Consider the following 14,236-nt stretch of genomic DNA (forward strand, 5'->3'; position numbering starts at 1 on the left):
TGGAATGTTTTTCCATTTCTTTGTGTCTTCTTCAATTTCTTTCATAAGCTTTCTATGGTTTTGAGCATCTATATCTTTTACCTCTTTGATTACATTTATTATGAGCTATATTATGGTTTTGGTACAAATGTAAATGGGATCGATTCCTTGATTTCTCTTTCTGCTGCCTCATTATTGGTGTATAGAAATTCAACCAATTTCTGTACATTTATTTTATATTCTACAACTATGCTGAATTCATATATCAGTTCTAGCAGTTTTTTGGTGGAGTCTTTTGACCTTTCCACGTAGTGTATCATGTTGTCCATGAAGAGTGAAAGTTTGATTTATTTCTTGCTTATTTGAATACTTTTTATTTCTTTTTCTTGTCTGACTGCTTAGGTTAGGACTTCCAACACTATGTTGAACAACAGTGGTGAGAGGAGGTATCCGTGTCATGTTCCTCACTTTAGGGGGAAAACTCTCAGTTTTTCCCCATTGAGGATGATATTAGCAGTGGGTCTTTGGTATATGGCCTTTATGATCTTATGTTCCTTCTATCTCTACTCTCTTGAGGGTTTTTATCAAGAAAGAATGCTGTATTTTGTCAAATGCTTTTTCTACATCTATTGAGATTTGGTTATGCTTTCTTTTATGAATGTGATGTATCACATTGATTTGTGGATATTTAACCAGCCCTGCATCCCAGGAGTAAATCACACTTGATTGTGGTGAATAATTCTTTTAATGTGTTGTTGGATTTGGTTGCCTAGTATCTTGTTGAGATATTTTGCATCTATGTTCATCAGGGAAATTGGTCTATAGCTCTCCTTTTTAGTGTAGTCTTTGTCTTTGGAATCAAGGTAATACTGGCTTCAAGGAATGAGTTTGGAAGTTTTCCTTTCATTTCTATTTTTTGGAAGAGCTTCAAAAGAATAGGTGTTAACTCTTCTGTAAATATTTGGTAGAATTCCCCTGGAAATCTATCCAGCCCTGCACTCTTGTTTGCTGGGAGATTTTTGATTACTGATTCAATTTATTTACTGATTATGAGTCTGTTCAAATTTTCTGATTCTTCCCGTTTCAGTTTTAATATAGTTTTTACGTTGCTAGGAATGTGTCCATTTCTTCCAGATTGCCCAGTTTGTTGGCATATAATAGCTTATAATATTCTCGTATTGTTGTTTGTATTTCTGTGATGTTGTTTGTGATCTCTTCTCCTTCATTTGTGACTTTATTTATTTGGGTCCTTTCCTTTTTCTTTTTGATCAATCTGGCAAGGGGTTTACCAATTTTGTAAAGATCTTTTACCTCTTTCAGAGAACCAGCTTCTGGTTTTGTTTATCTGTTCTACTGTTTTTTTTTAATTTCAATATCATTGATTTCTGCTCCAATCTTTATTATTTCCCATCTTCTGCTGATTATTTGCCTATTATTTCCCTTCTTCTGCTGCTTATTTGCTGTTCTTTTTCCAGATACTTTGAGTATAAGGTTAGGTTGTGTATTTGAGCCATTTCTTCCTTCCTTAGGAAGGCCTGGATTACTATATACTTCCTCTTATGACCACCTTTGTTGCAGGCCAGAGGTTTTAGACTGTCCTGTTTTAATTTTCATTGGCTTTCATGTACTTTTTTACTTACCTCTTTAATTTATTGGTTAATGCATTCATTCTTTAGTAGGATGTTCTTTAATCTCCAAGTATTCATGGTCTTTCTAATTTTTTTTTTCTTCTGGTTGATTTTAAGTTTCATCGCATCATAGTCTGAAAATATGAATGGTATGATATCCATCTTTTTGTACTTGTTGAGAGCTAATTTGTGACGAATGTGATATATTCTGGAGAATGTTTCATGTGCACTCAGGAAGAATGTGTATTCTGCTGCTTTAGGATTAAATGTTCTGAATTATCTGTTAAGTCCATCCAGTCCAGTGTATCATTCAAAGCCATTATTTCCTTGTTGATTTTCTTCTTAGATGATCTGTCCATTTCCGTAAGTCGGGTGTTAAAGTCCCCTACTATTATGATATTGTTATCAATGAGTTTGTTTATGTTTGTGATTATTTATATATTCTTTCAAGTTGGGGGCATAGTTACAATTTTAGATCCTCTTGGTTGGATAAACCCTATAATAATGATATAATGCCCTTCTTCATCTGTTGTTACAGTCTTTAAAATCTAGCTTGTCTGATATATGTATGGCTACTCTGGCTTTCTTTTGGCCTTTATTAGCATGATAGATGGTTCTCCATCCCCCTACTTTTCATCTTCAGGTGTTTTTAGGTCTAAAATGAGTCTGTTGTAGGCAGTATATAGATGGGTCTTCTATTCTTATCCATTCTGATACCCTATGTCTTTTGATCGGGACATTTATTCCATTTAGTCCATTTACGTTTCAATTGCTTATTGAAAGGTATGAATTTAGTGCCATTGTGTGGCCTGTAGCATTGCTGTTTCTGGTGATATTCTAGTCTTAGTCTAGTCCTTTCTGGTCTTTGTTGCTTTTAGTCTTTTGGTCCCTTAGAATTTCTTGCAGGGCTGGTTATTGGTCACAAATCCCTTTAGGTTTGTTTGTCTCAGAAATTCTTTATCTCTCCTATTTTGAATGACAGCCTCTCTGGATAAAGAATTCTTGGCTGCATATTCTCCAATTTAGCATGTTGAATATATCCTGACATTCTTTTCTGGCCTGCCAAGTTTCTGTAGACAGGTCTGTTTTGAACCTGATCTGTCTTCCCTTGTAGACTAAGGACTTTTTCCCTTGCTGCTTTTATAATTCTCTCCTTGTCTGTGTATTTTGTGAATTTGATTATGATATGCCTTGGTGATGGTCGGTTTTTGTTGATTAAGTGGAAATTTTCTGTTCTTCATGGATTTTTATGTCTATGTCATTCCCCAGATTAGGAAAGTTTTCACTTGTAATTTGCTCACATGAATCTTCTGCCCCTTTTCTCTCTCATCTTCTGGGACTCCTATGATTCAAATGTTATTCCTTTTCAATAAGTCACAGATTTCTCTAAGTCTTATATTTTGATCTTTTGCCTTCATTCTCTTTTTTCTGCTTATTTCCCATAACTTTATCTTCTATATCACTGATTCGCTTCTCTGCTTCTTCCATCCTTGCCATCACAGCATCCATTTGAGATTGCATCTTGGTTATAGCATTTTTTTATTTTGGCTTGACTAGATTTTAGTTCTTTTATCTCTGCAGAAAGGGATTCTCTGGTGTCTTCTATGCTTTTTTTTCAACACCAACTAATATTCTTATAATTGTGGCTTAAAATTCCAGTTCAGACATCTTATTTATATCAGTTGATTAAATTTCTGGCTGTCATTTCTTCCTATTCTTTCTTTTGGGGTGAATTCTTCCATATTGTCATTTTTTAAGAAGAAAAAATAATAAAATAAAAATGAAAAAAGAAAAAAGAAAAGAAGCTGGATCCTAGGTGTGTCTCAGTCTTCTTGTTGAAAGTAGCTTGATTGAATAGAGAAAAAAGAGAAAGGAAAGAAAAAAAAAGTTAAAATATTTAAAAATTAAAAATTAAATGGTATATTTGAATAAAATAAAAGAAAGAAAATAAAATAGAATAAAAATTTAAAAAGAAATAAAAATTTAAATAATAAAAAAGAATTTTCTCTTTTTGTATCCGAGAAAGGAAAGAAAAGAGAAAGAAAAAATATGCAAAAACAGAAGCAAAGAAAATGAACAAATAAAGGCACCAGCAAACAGAATGAAACCCGAATGAAGTTACACCCAGTTTCCCCTGTGAACTGAAACTTCACAGCATGCTGTAGTCCATAGACTAAGCAGGATTTGTCCTGGTCTTCTGGGGGATGTGCCTGGAGGACACAGTTGGGCAGGGCTTGGTGTCATGGTTCCATTCTCCACTTGGTGCTGCTGCTAAGCTCACTGGTGTGGATCCATGGGCGTGTGTCTGTAGCACGTGAGTGGTAGAGGTGAAAATGGCCTCACCCAGCTCCCTAGTCTCTGGTGCAGGAACTTCGGGCTTTCACTGAACTGTGATCAAGGACCCCTGCTTTGTCCCAGGTCTCCATCCACTCCCCACCTGTACCCTGTTCGTGTCCAAGCTTTCCACCTGCCAGGTGGTGCCTCATTCCAGAGTTTTATCTCAAATGGAGCTGTGTTTGAAAACCCTACACTTTAGAGACCCCTGTGGATTTGGATTCATGCTCATTCTCTGGGGGAGGGTTCTGTTGAGCAATGGCTGGGTGCTGGCTTGCCCCAGAAAATGTTCATGCAATTGTGTATTGGCAGAGGTTCAGAGTTTATGGAAAATTACAAGACACAGCCCCACCAGGTTTCACTGCTTTCTGGTGTCTTTATCCCAAAAGCAGCAAACGTGGCTGATTTCTGGGTCCAATGGGACCTTTGCCCATGGGGATGCTGTGTGGCCTCTACCAAATGCACTCCAAGTAGGGGAATCGCTTATCCCCATGTGGCACATGGACCCCCTCAGACCATGCTGCCTGCTCCTGGTGATTTTCCCTACTTTTTCACCAGAGCACCCCCAGGCACTGAGCTTAGAGCCTTTAGACTCTGTGATCCACTGTTTATATACTGGTGGTATTGAAACCCACTCCTTTCTCTCAATCAGTGGTTTTGGGGAATAGATTTCCTGTTCAGTTCTTGTGAGTGTTTTTACTCTTTCTCTCTTTCTTTCCAGAAACTTTCAGGGGAAGTGCTTTTCTTGTGTCATCCTGATACACTCTCCCCCTTTCTCTCTCTGTTCTCTCTCTGCATAAATGACTCCTTATCCTCCACAGCTCCACGGCTTTTCTCTCCCTCAATTCCCCTCTCTGCAACATGTACCTGCAAAGTTATGTGGCTCAATTTATACAGATTATTGTGTTAATCAAGCAGATCAATTTCCTAGGTGTTCAAAGTGGTTTGATGTTGTTCTAGCTGCATTTCAGGGATAAGAAAAGATCAGGGTCCCCATACTGCTCTGCCATCTTAACTCCCAGTCCAAAGTTGTCTTTATAATATTTCTTGAACTAATGCCAACATATATAGATATCTCGTCTGCCCCACACACCAATATATACTGAATCCAGAGGGTTCTTAGTGTTTGTACATGAAAGGTGTGTGTCATTAAGCAGTATGACTTGTCCCAAGAGTCTTTCTAAGAGAATCTTTACTTTGTGGAAGGGCTTGTGTTTCAAGGAACTCCTACTAAAATACATACACAACTTGAGGACAATCACACCTGTTAACAACTTTCCCATCTTGGCAGGATTTAGTTTGTCGATCAGCCAGAAAACCACGAGGCAGTGAAACACAGAGCTGTTTAGTGTTCGGGTAAGCCAGACCTGGGTCTGAAGTCAAGCTCTGCCACATGACTATCTAACTTGAGACATTTCATTCCATTTATCTGAACCTTGGTTTCCTCTGCTATCACATGGCATTGATATAACAGCAGATGTGATATCTTATGGGGCTCTTGTGAAGGTTAAAGATGATTTAATACATCTTAATGTAAATTTCATTGGGTAACATGCAGGTCACAGTTTGGCACTGGGTTTCATTGAATTGTTAAATCTGAGAAAAGGAAATTTCTTTGGACTAAAGCCAAACTGGGTTCAAATCACAGTCTTAGTATGTCCTAGTTGTGAAATCTTAGACATGTTATTTAACTTTTTTGCTCCTCAGTTTTCTTTTGTATAAACCAATGATAAATATGGACTCTACCTCATTAGTAGGTATATATACTATATTATAAAATATAGTATATACTATATTATACATAATATAGTAATATATATATTAGTATATATATATACATATATATATATATATATATATATACTTTTTTAACATCAAAACAAACTAATGAGGTAGAGTGTATATATATATATATATATATATATATATATATATATTGCTTAGAACAGAGTCTGGCATGTGTTAAGTGACATATGAATGTGAGCTATTATGTTTCACTGATTGTACTGGTTCCTTAGAGCACTATCCTCTCTACTTCCTTTCAACCTTCCCCTTCTCTCACCCCCAACCTCACTATTCCAGACAGGACACTCTGGAGATTATCTCACCCACACCCCCACCTTTAGGGAGCCTCCTGACACATGCAACTCTGGCAGAGAATTATCTCTCAAAGCTCTCCAGAGATTCAGTGGCCACTCTGAGAGCCCTAAATTGGCCCCACTATTCCTAAAATCAGAACTCCTTTGCAGGCTCAGGTGTGTCATATTCCAAAATGGGGAAAGTGGGGGCCTCCAAGTTAGCAAGAATATATGGTGAAAAGAGTATTTGGGAGATGTCTTGGGGTCATATGGAACTGAGTTCAAATATCATACACATGGCCTGGGTCAACTCAGTTTCCCTCCATGGATCAAGTCATTTCCCTTTCTGGGGCTTCAGTTTTGCCTACTGAGATGAATGATGAATTGTGAGTGAATACCTACATCATAGATTTATGGTGGGAATTAATAAAATAATGCTTACAAAGAACACAGTCTAATACCTAGCACATAACTCAATAGATGAGAATGCCTATTCTTACCATTAACAATAACAACAAAGGGTGCTTTTTATGCCTCCTATGCCGGACATTAATACTACCACCCCTTGAGCTTTCCATCCTGTCACGAGTTGAGTTATATCCTCCTCAAATTCATATGTTTAAGTTCCAACCACCAGTACCTCAGAAAGTGACCTTTTTTGAAATAAGGGATATTGCAGATATAGGTAGTCACACAGTAGTATGGTGGGACCCTAACCCAATGTGACTGTTATCCTTATAAGAAGGGACAAATTTGGGTATAGACATGCATGATGGGAGAACATCATTTAAAAAAAAAGAATGAAGCAGTCTACAAGCCAAGGGACATCAAAGATTGCCAGCAAATCACCAGAAATTAAGAGAGGCATGGAACAGATTCTCTGACACTTTGATTTCAGACTTGTAGCCCCCAGAACTGTGGAGTGATAAATTTCTGCTATCAAAGCTACTCAGTTTGTGGTACTTTGTTATGGCAGCCCCAGCAAAAAATACACAGTTCAACAAACTAACTAGCCTAGTTATTCTCACTGTGTCCTGGGAATTTATCTTCTTCCTCTGTTTCTACCATCCGTCCCAGAAATACAGCAGCAGCTGCTGCTTCTGGCATTCTGGTGACAATCTGTTTACAGATGCACTAGGATCTGGCTTGGCACTGCTCTTTTTCCAATTGCCCACATGGTGCTCACTATAGCAGAAACTTGTATGTGTCATAAAAAGAAGGAAGGAACCAGATGACTTAAAGCCACCAGAATGTTGCTTCATTTCAGTCACTTGTAAGTGACTATTTTTATCATTTTCTGCCTAGAGATGATCCCCTAATTAGGCAATTTTTATGACCTTTTTAGCCACAGACTCTATTCTGACCTTTTTCTTCTTCCCATCCAAATATAGAGTGCTATAAGATCAAGAACCAATTTTTCTGGATCTCTGAGCTGGGGGCTGTGAATTAGCCTGAGTGCTAGAGAAGAGCAGGCCAACTAATAGGGCTACAGCAAAGGCCTATGGGATTGGCATATATGTGAGTGGTTCTGTTGGTTCTGTTTGCATATATGTGAGTGGTTAGTTGTCACTGTTTCCTACAGAGGCTTAATCAAAATTATAATCTCACACCACAGCAGGAAGGAAATCCATGTGGCAAGTCATTTACTATCACTGAATTACATTTTCTCACCTGCCGTGTGCAAACAGAACTCACTGTGTTAGAGAAGGAAGAATGATTAGTAAGAAGGGGTTAGTGGGAAATAGAAGAGGAAGAAGGAAAGTTTGGGGAGAAACAGAACAATAAAAAAGAAAAAGAGAAACAATAAGAACAAGAGATAGGGAGATGAGACTAGAATGGCTTCAGTATCCTCCCAGACTTTTGGGTGGGATTGGGTTGGAAATCTCTGTTAAGGGAAAGGAAGAAATCATCATTCTTGTACTGGATAATCATTTGCTAAGAAGAGCTGGTACACTTATCAAATGCCCGTTTCATACCAGGTCCTTTATATACACTACTTTCATTTAATTGATAAGGAAAATGAGGCTCCAAGAGCCTAATTAAAAGTCTGTGCTCATTCTACTCTGTCATGATGTCTTCCACTTGGTGCAGGCACATGTTTCTACATGTTTTTGGGTGGGGGTGGAGTCCTTAGCTAGATCTGAGTACAAAATAATAAAAGAAAGAATTATAAGCTCCCAAGGACAAGTACCTGGTTTCCAGCTTTATTTTTGGTGCTAATTAAAAATTAAATTATGGGAGAATAATGGATCTCAATGCTGTATGACATCATAGGACCTACCCCTGCTTGTTGCTCTCCACATAGTAGTCATTTTCTAGGCAATAGCAACAATTTGGGATAATCACAATAGATCAGGGAACCAAGGGATAGCTGAAACCTGAAAGTGTTTCCCCAGCGGAATGAACATAACCCATGGCATGCTTTAGGAAGATGATAGATAAGTCAATTTATATATAAAAAAAACTGATCAATACTCCCAGAAGCCACCCCTATAAGTTATCTGACTGCTAGTATATTTACTAACCTCAAAACAGGCAACATAACCAGATTACCCTTCAAAGTCCTTGTTAATTTTATCTTCTGAACTGTAAGATATTGGGGTAATTATTGGTTACTAATATTTTGGCCTCTGACAGAATTTCACTTTAGGTGAATTGGCACTGGTGCCTATGGGAACAAGCCTATTTTTAACCTTTTGCATTTTGATATCTTTGTTATTATTATGTGTGGGCCTAATACTTTTCCCTGGGTCATTTTGACAGAATAACTAATGAGAAAAAACTTTTATTTTTTTTTTTATTTTGGAGATAGAGCACGAGTGGGGAGAGGGGCAGGGTGGGGAGGGAGAGAAAATTTTAAGCAGGCTACATGCTCAGCATGGACCCAGACATGGGGCTTGATCCCATTACCCTGGTATTATGACCTAAGCTGAAATTAAAAGTCGGATATTCCACCAGCTAAGCCACCCAGGCACACTGAGAAAAAAACTTTTTGATAAACATTACAATGGCTTATTGTGTTGCTTTCAGGTAGGAGGCAAAAAAGTGAGATATCCAGTGAAGAAGCTGTCCTCAAGAGAAAAGGCTAGGGAACAGATCATGAGAGCCTCTAAACAAATGACACCCATGTTCATGGCATGTAATTTTGTATCACTTTTGTCCTTCAGTAAAAGAGTGAATCCACTGCAGATTCAATTAGGCACATTTATCACTCTTTGTCCCTTTGGGCCTCTAAGGGCCAAGGAAAATGCATACAAGTAATTCAAACCCAGAGAACAAATGAATTCCATGCACCTGTGATGAGCATGGGATGTTGTATATGTGCTGAATCACTAAATTGTATACCTGAAATTAATATTACACTGTATATTAACTAATTGGCATTTAAATATTTTTTAAAAGAAACAGTATAGAACCAGTTCTCCAAATCTGCCCAGTTCAAAACACTGGCCTTGAGAACATCTTACATAAAACATTTAATAGAGCCTGATAGAACCTGGGTTGCCTATAAACATGTGCTTGTTCTGTCACCAGACTGGAGCAATAGATGGAGACTCACCACCAACTTTTCTGCCCTCTGGATTTTCTGCTCTGATTTGGGCAAAGAAGACCTGGCTTCGTTACCCAGATTACAGGAGACTCAAATCTATCCTCACTGCTTCTCAGATCTCTGAGGTTCTGCCCCTGAGTCAGGTAATCAGCAGGGTCTGTAGCCTTGAGGCTTAATCAAGGCTCCCTGCTCCAGATTGGAAATGGTTTCTCCAGAATAGAATTGAATGATTCTTTGAGATGGGAGGACATCTAGTAAATCCCTTTCACTTACTTACTGTTGTAACTTTGGGCAAACTACTTTATTTTTCTGTGTCTCAATTTTCTTCATCAGTAAAATGAAGATCAAATGAATAGAAGCTACTTCCTAGGGGCTTTGTGAGGATTAAATGAGCGAATGTATACAAAGCACTTAGAATACAACCTGGAACACAGTAAGCATATATGTCAGCTATGATGATTATGATCATGATGATAATCCTGCCCCTTCCATGTTACCAATGAGAAAACGAAGGCACAGAGAGGCAAAATCATTTGCTTAAATTCCCACAACTAGTATTAAAACCAAGATTTTAGCACAGGCCTCTTGACCCAATGCCCTTTCTTCTAAGCCAAGACAAAACCACCCATGCAGAAAATGATTTAATAGGCATCTCTGAACCAGTTTGGGCCAATTCTGGATTATTGGTCAAAGGTGAATTGTGTCATGTATGGATTATCACATTTTTAGCAAATATTCCAGAATCTACCACATAGAGGCACTCAATATTTCTTGAATAGTGAGTTGTTCTAAGCTTCTTCCATACTTTCTTACTATACAATAGCTGGAATGCCAATTTAATGCCATGCTTTAAGATTTCATTTCCACTTGCATTCTGGAAATGTTAAAATGCGATTGAAGGGATTTGGGGTAGTTCTAGGGGAAGTATTTACTGGCAGTGAAAGTTTGCTAAGCCCTGGAACCAGTGGTGTGCTCACAGATGTCTAACAATAAACTCTCTGGCGGGGTGGGTGCTTGAGGGGAGAAACCTAATTTATAGCATGTTCCAATTTCAAACTATCAACTCCATGTTATTAAATGCAGAGTTGGGAAGAGATAGACAGTAATGCACTACTCTATAGTATTTCCACCACACAAATACTATTATACATATGTTAATTATATATCATATATATGTATATACTACAGTAATAATAATGCAGAAAAATAGTAAAATATAGTAAAATATTTTGGAAGTGATGAGTTTTGAGTACTTATTACCCTTGTTTTAATATGATTTAATTGTAAGTTTATATAATTCAAATAAAAATTCATTTTTCATTTTTAAAATTATTTTCTTTAATTCTAGTATAATTAACATACAGTGTTAAATTAGTGTCAGGTATGCAATATAGAGATTCAACAATTACATACATCGCCCAGTTGTCATCAGCATAAGTGCCCTCATTTATTGCTATCACCTATTTCAACCATCCCCTCACTGACATCCCATGTAACAACCATCAGTTTATTCTCTGTAGTTAGGAGTCTGGTTCTCGTTGAGTGACAGAATGGCTTAAAAAAACAAGACACATCTATATGCTGCATAAAAGAGACCCATTTTAGACCTAAAGACACTTGAAGATTTAAAGTAAGAGTATGGAGAAACATATGTCATGAAAATGGATGTCAAAAGAAAGCCAGAGGGGCAATTCTTATATTGGACAAATTAGATTCCAAAAAAAAAAAAAAAGACTGTAACAAGAGACAAAAAAAGACACTATATAATAATAAAGGGGACAATCCACCAAGAAGATAGAACTGTAAATATTTATGCACCCAACATGAAAGCACCCAAATACATAAAACAGTTAGTAGCAAACATAAGGGAACTGATTTATGATGATACAATGATAGTAAGGGACTTTAACATCCCACTTACATCAATGGACAGGTCATGTAAACAGAAAATCAATAAGGAAACAATGGCTTTGAATGACACATGGACCAGATGGACTTAACAGATATATTCAGAACATTCCATCCTTAAACACCAGAATATGCATTCTTTTCAAGTGCACATGGAACATTCTCTGGAATAGATCACATATTAGGCCACAAAACAATTCTCAACAAATTTAAGACAATTGAAATCATACCATGCATATTTTCTGTCCACAGTGCTATGCAACTAGAATTCAACCACAAGAAAAAATCTGGAACGATCACAAATAAAAGGAAGCTAAATAACATGCTACTAAACAATGAATGGATTAACCAGAAAATAAAAAAAAAGAAGAAATAAAAACGTAAATGGGAACAAAAAATGAAAACACAACAGTCCAAAACCTCTGGAATGCAGCAAAAGTGGTTCTAAGAGGGAAATTTATAGCAATACATATTTACCACAAGAAGTAAGAAAAATCTCAAGTAAACAACCTAACCTTACACCTAACGGAGCTAGAAAAACAATAAAACCTAAAACCAGCAGAAGGAAGGAAATAATAAAGATTAGAGCAGAAATAAGTGATACAGAAGATAAAAAAAAACAGAACAGATTAATAAAACCAGGAGCTGAGGCATGGACAACGTTGGTTTGAAGACCTTCAGGATTGCCCTGGTGGAGCAGAGACAGGTCCTCTGGCTGGAGATATGTGTAACACACCGACTTACTGTGACCTAGGAAAGGCCACCAAGGATGTATTCAACAAAGGATATGGATTTGGCACGGTCAAAATGAACTGAGAACCAAGTCTTATAGTGGAGTGGAATTTTCTACTTCTGGTCATGCTTACACTGATACAGGAAAAGCATCAGGCAACCTAGAGACCAAATAAAAGGTCTGTAACTATGGACTTACTTTCACCCAGAAGTGGAACACAGATAATACTGTTGAAACAGAAATCCTTTGGAGAATAAGTTGGCTGAAGGGTTGAAACTGACTCTTGATACCATATTTGTACCAAACACAGGAAAGAAGAATGGGAAATTGAAGGCCTCCTATAAGCGGGAATGTTTCAGTCTTGGCAGCAATGTTGATATACATTTTTCTTGACCAACCATCTATGCTGGGCTGTGTTAGCTTTGAAGGTTGGCTTGCTGGCTATCAGATGAGTTTTGACACAGCCAGATCCAAACTGTCACAGAATAATTTTGCCCGGTGTTACAAGGCTGCAGACTTTTAGTTGCACATTCATGTGAATGACGGCACTGAATTTGGAAGGTCTATCTACCAGAAGGTTAATGAGAAGATTGGAACATCAATAAACCTTGCTTGGACGGCTGGCAGTAACAATGCCCATTTTGGCATCGCTGCTAAATACAAGCTGGACTGTAGAACTTCTCTACCTGCTAAAGTAAATAATGCCAGCCTGACTGGACTGGGTTATACTCAGGCTCTTTGACCAGGAGTCAAACTGACCCTATAAGCTTTAATTGATGGAAAGAACTTCAATGCAGGAGGTCACAAGATTGGGTTGGGATGTGAAATAGAAGCTTAATGTGGTTTGGAGTAAAGCATCTGATATGTCCCTGGAGGTGAAGAGAACCCACTATGTTTTGACCTTAAAATTCTTCTGTGAAATTTCAAAAGTGTGAACTTTTTATTCTTCCAAATAATTGTAATCCTCCCCACACTGAAGTCTAGAGATCATAAGTCCATCCTAAGAGAGGTACTTGAAGGCATGCCTGGAAGTTGTCATGTTTGTGCCACATTTCAGTTGAGTTCTGCAGTGTTATTTTAAATGTGTTCCTCAGCGACAATGTGGTGCCATGTTACAAAAGAAATGACTCAGTCCTCCAGTTTGTACATCATGTCCTGCATGTCCCACACCACTTTTTTCCTGAGCTTTTAATATATTGGTCTCTGTGCTGTAGTGGAATCTTTGGTTTTCCATCAGAATAAAATAAAATAAACCCATCACATCTGGAACATTACACAAATACATACATACATACATAAATAAATAAACCAGGATCTATTTTTTTAAACCAATAAAAGTGATAAACTTCTAGACAAACCTATAAAGAAAAAAAGAGAAAGAAATCAAATAAATAAACCCACAAATGAGAGAGGAGAAATAACAGCTAACACAACAGAAATATAAATAATTATAAGAGAATATTATGAAAAACCACATGCAAATAAATTAGGCAATCTGGAAGAAATGGATAAATATCTAGAAACATATAAATTACCAAAAGTGATGCAGGAAGAAATAGAAAACTTGAACTGATCAATACCCAGCAAAGAAATTGAATCAGTAATTTAAAAACTCCTAACAAACAAAATTCCAGGACCAGACAGCTTCACAAGCAAATTCTACCAAATATTTAATGAAGATTTAATACCTATTCTTCTCAAACTATTCCAAAAAATAGAAAAGGAAGGAAAACTTCCAAATTCATTCAGTGTGGCAAGCATTACCCTAATACAAAAACCAGAAAAAGACACTACCAAAAAAGAGAAATACAAGCCAATATACATGAACATAGATGAAAAAATTTTCAACAAGATACTAGCAAACCGAAATCAACAATAAATTTAAAAATTCAATCAAGTGGCATTTATTCTTGTTTTGCAATGGTGGTTAAATATTCACAAGTCAATCAAGGCAGTACATCACATGAAATAAAGAAAGTATAAGAACCATATGATCATTTCACTAGATGCATAAAAAGCATTTAAC

The 14,236-nt window shown here is 37.1% G+C and overlaps 1 pseudogene; it reads left to right on the forward strand.

Annotated features, from left to right (window-relative positions):
• The first annotated feature begins 12,152 nt into the window (after window positions 1-12,152).
• LOC109259236 (voltage-dependent anion-selective channel protein 3-like) lies at window positions 12,153-13,381 on the forward strand (annotated as a pseudogene).
• Window positions 13,382-14,236: the final 855 nt, after the last annotated feature.

Source organism: Panthera pardus, unplaced genomic scaffold (assembly GCF_024362965.1).
Source record: "Panthera pardus isolate Hobbes unplaced genomic scaffold, ASM2436296v1 HiC_scaffold_27, whole genome shotgun sequence".
In the NCBI taxonomy this organism is placed as follows: domain Eukaryota; kingdom Metazoa; phylum Chordata; class Mammalia; order Carnivora; family Felidae; genus Panthera; species Panthera pardus.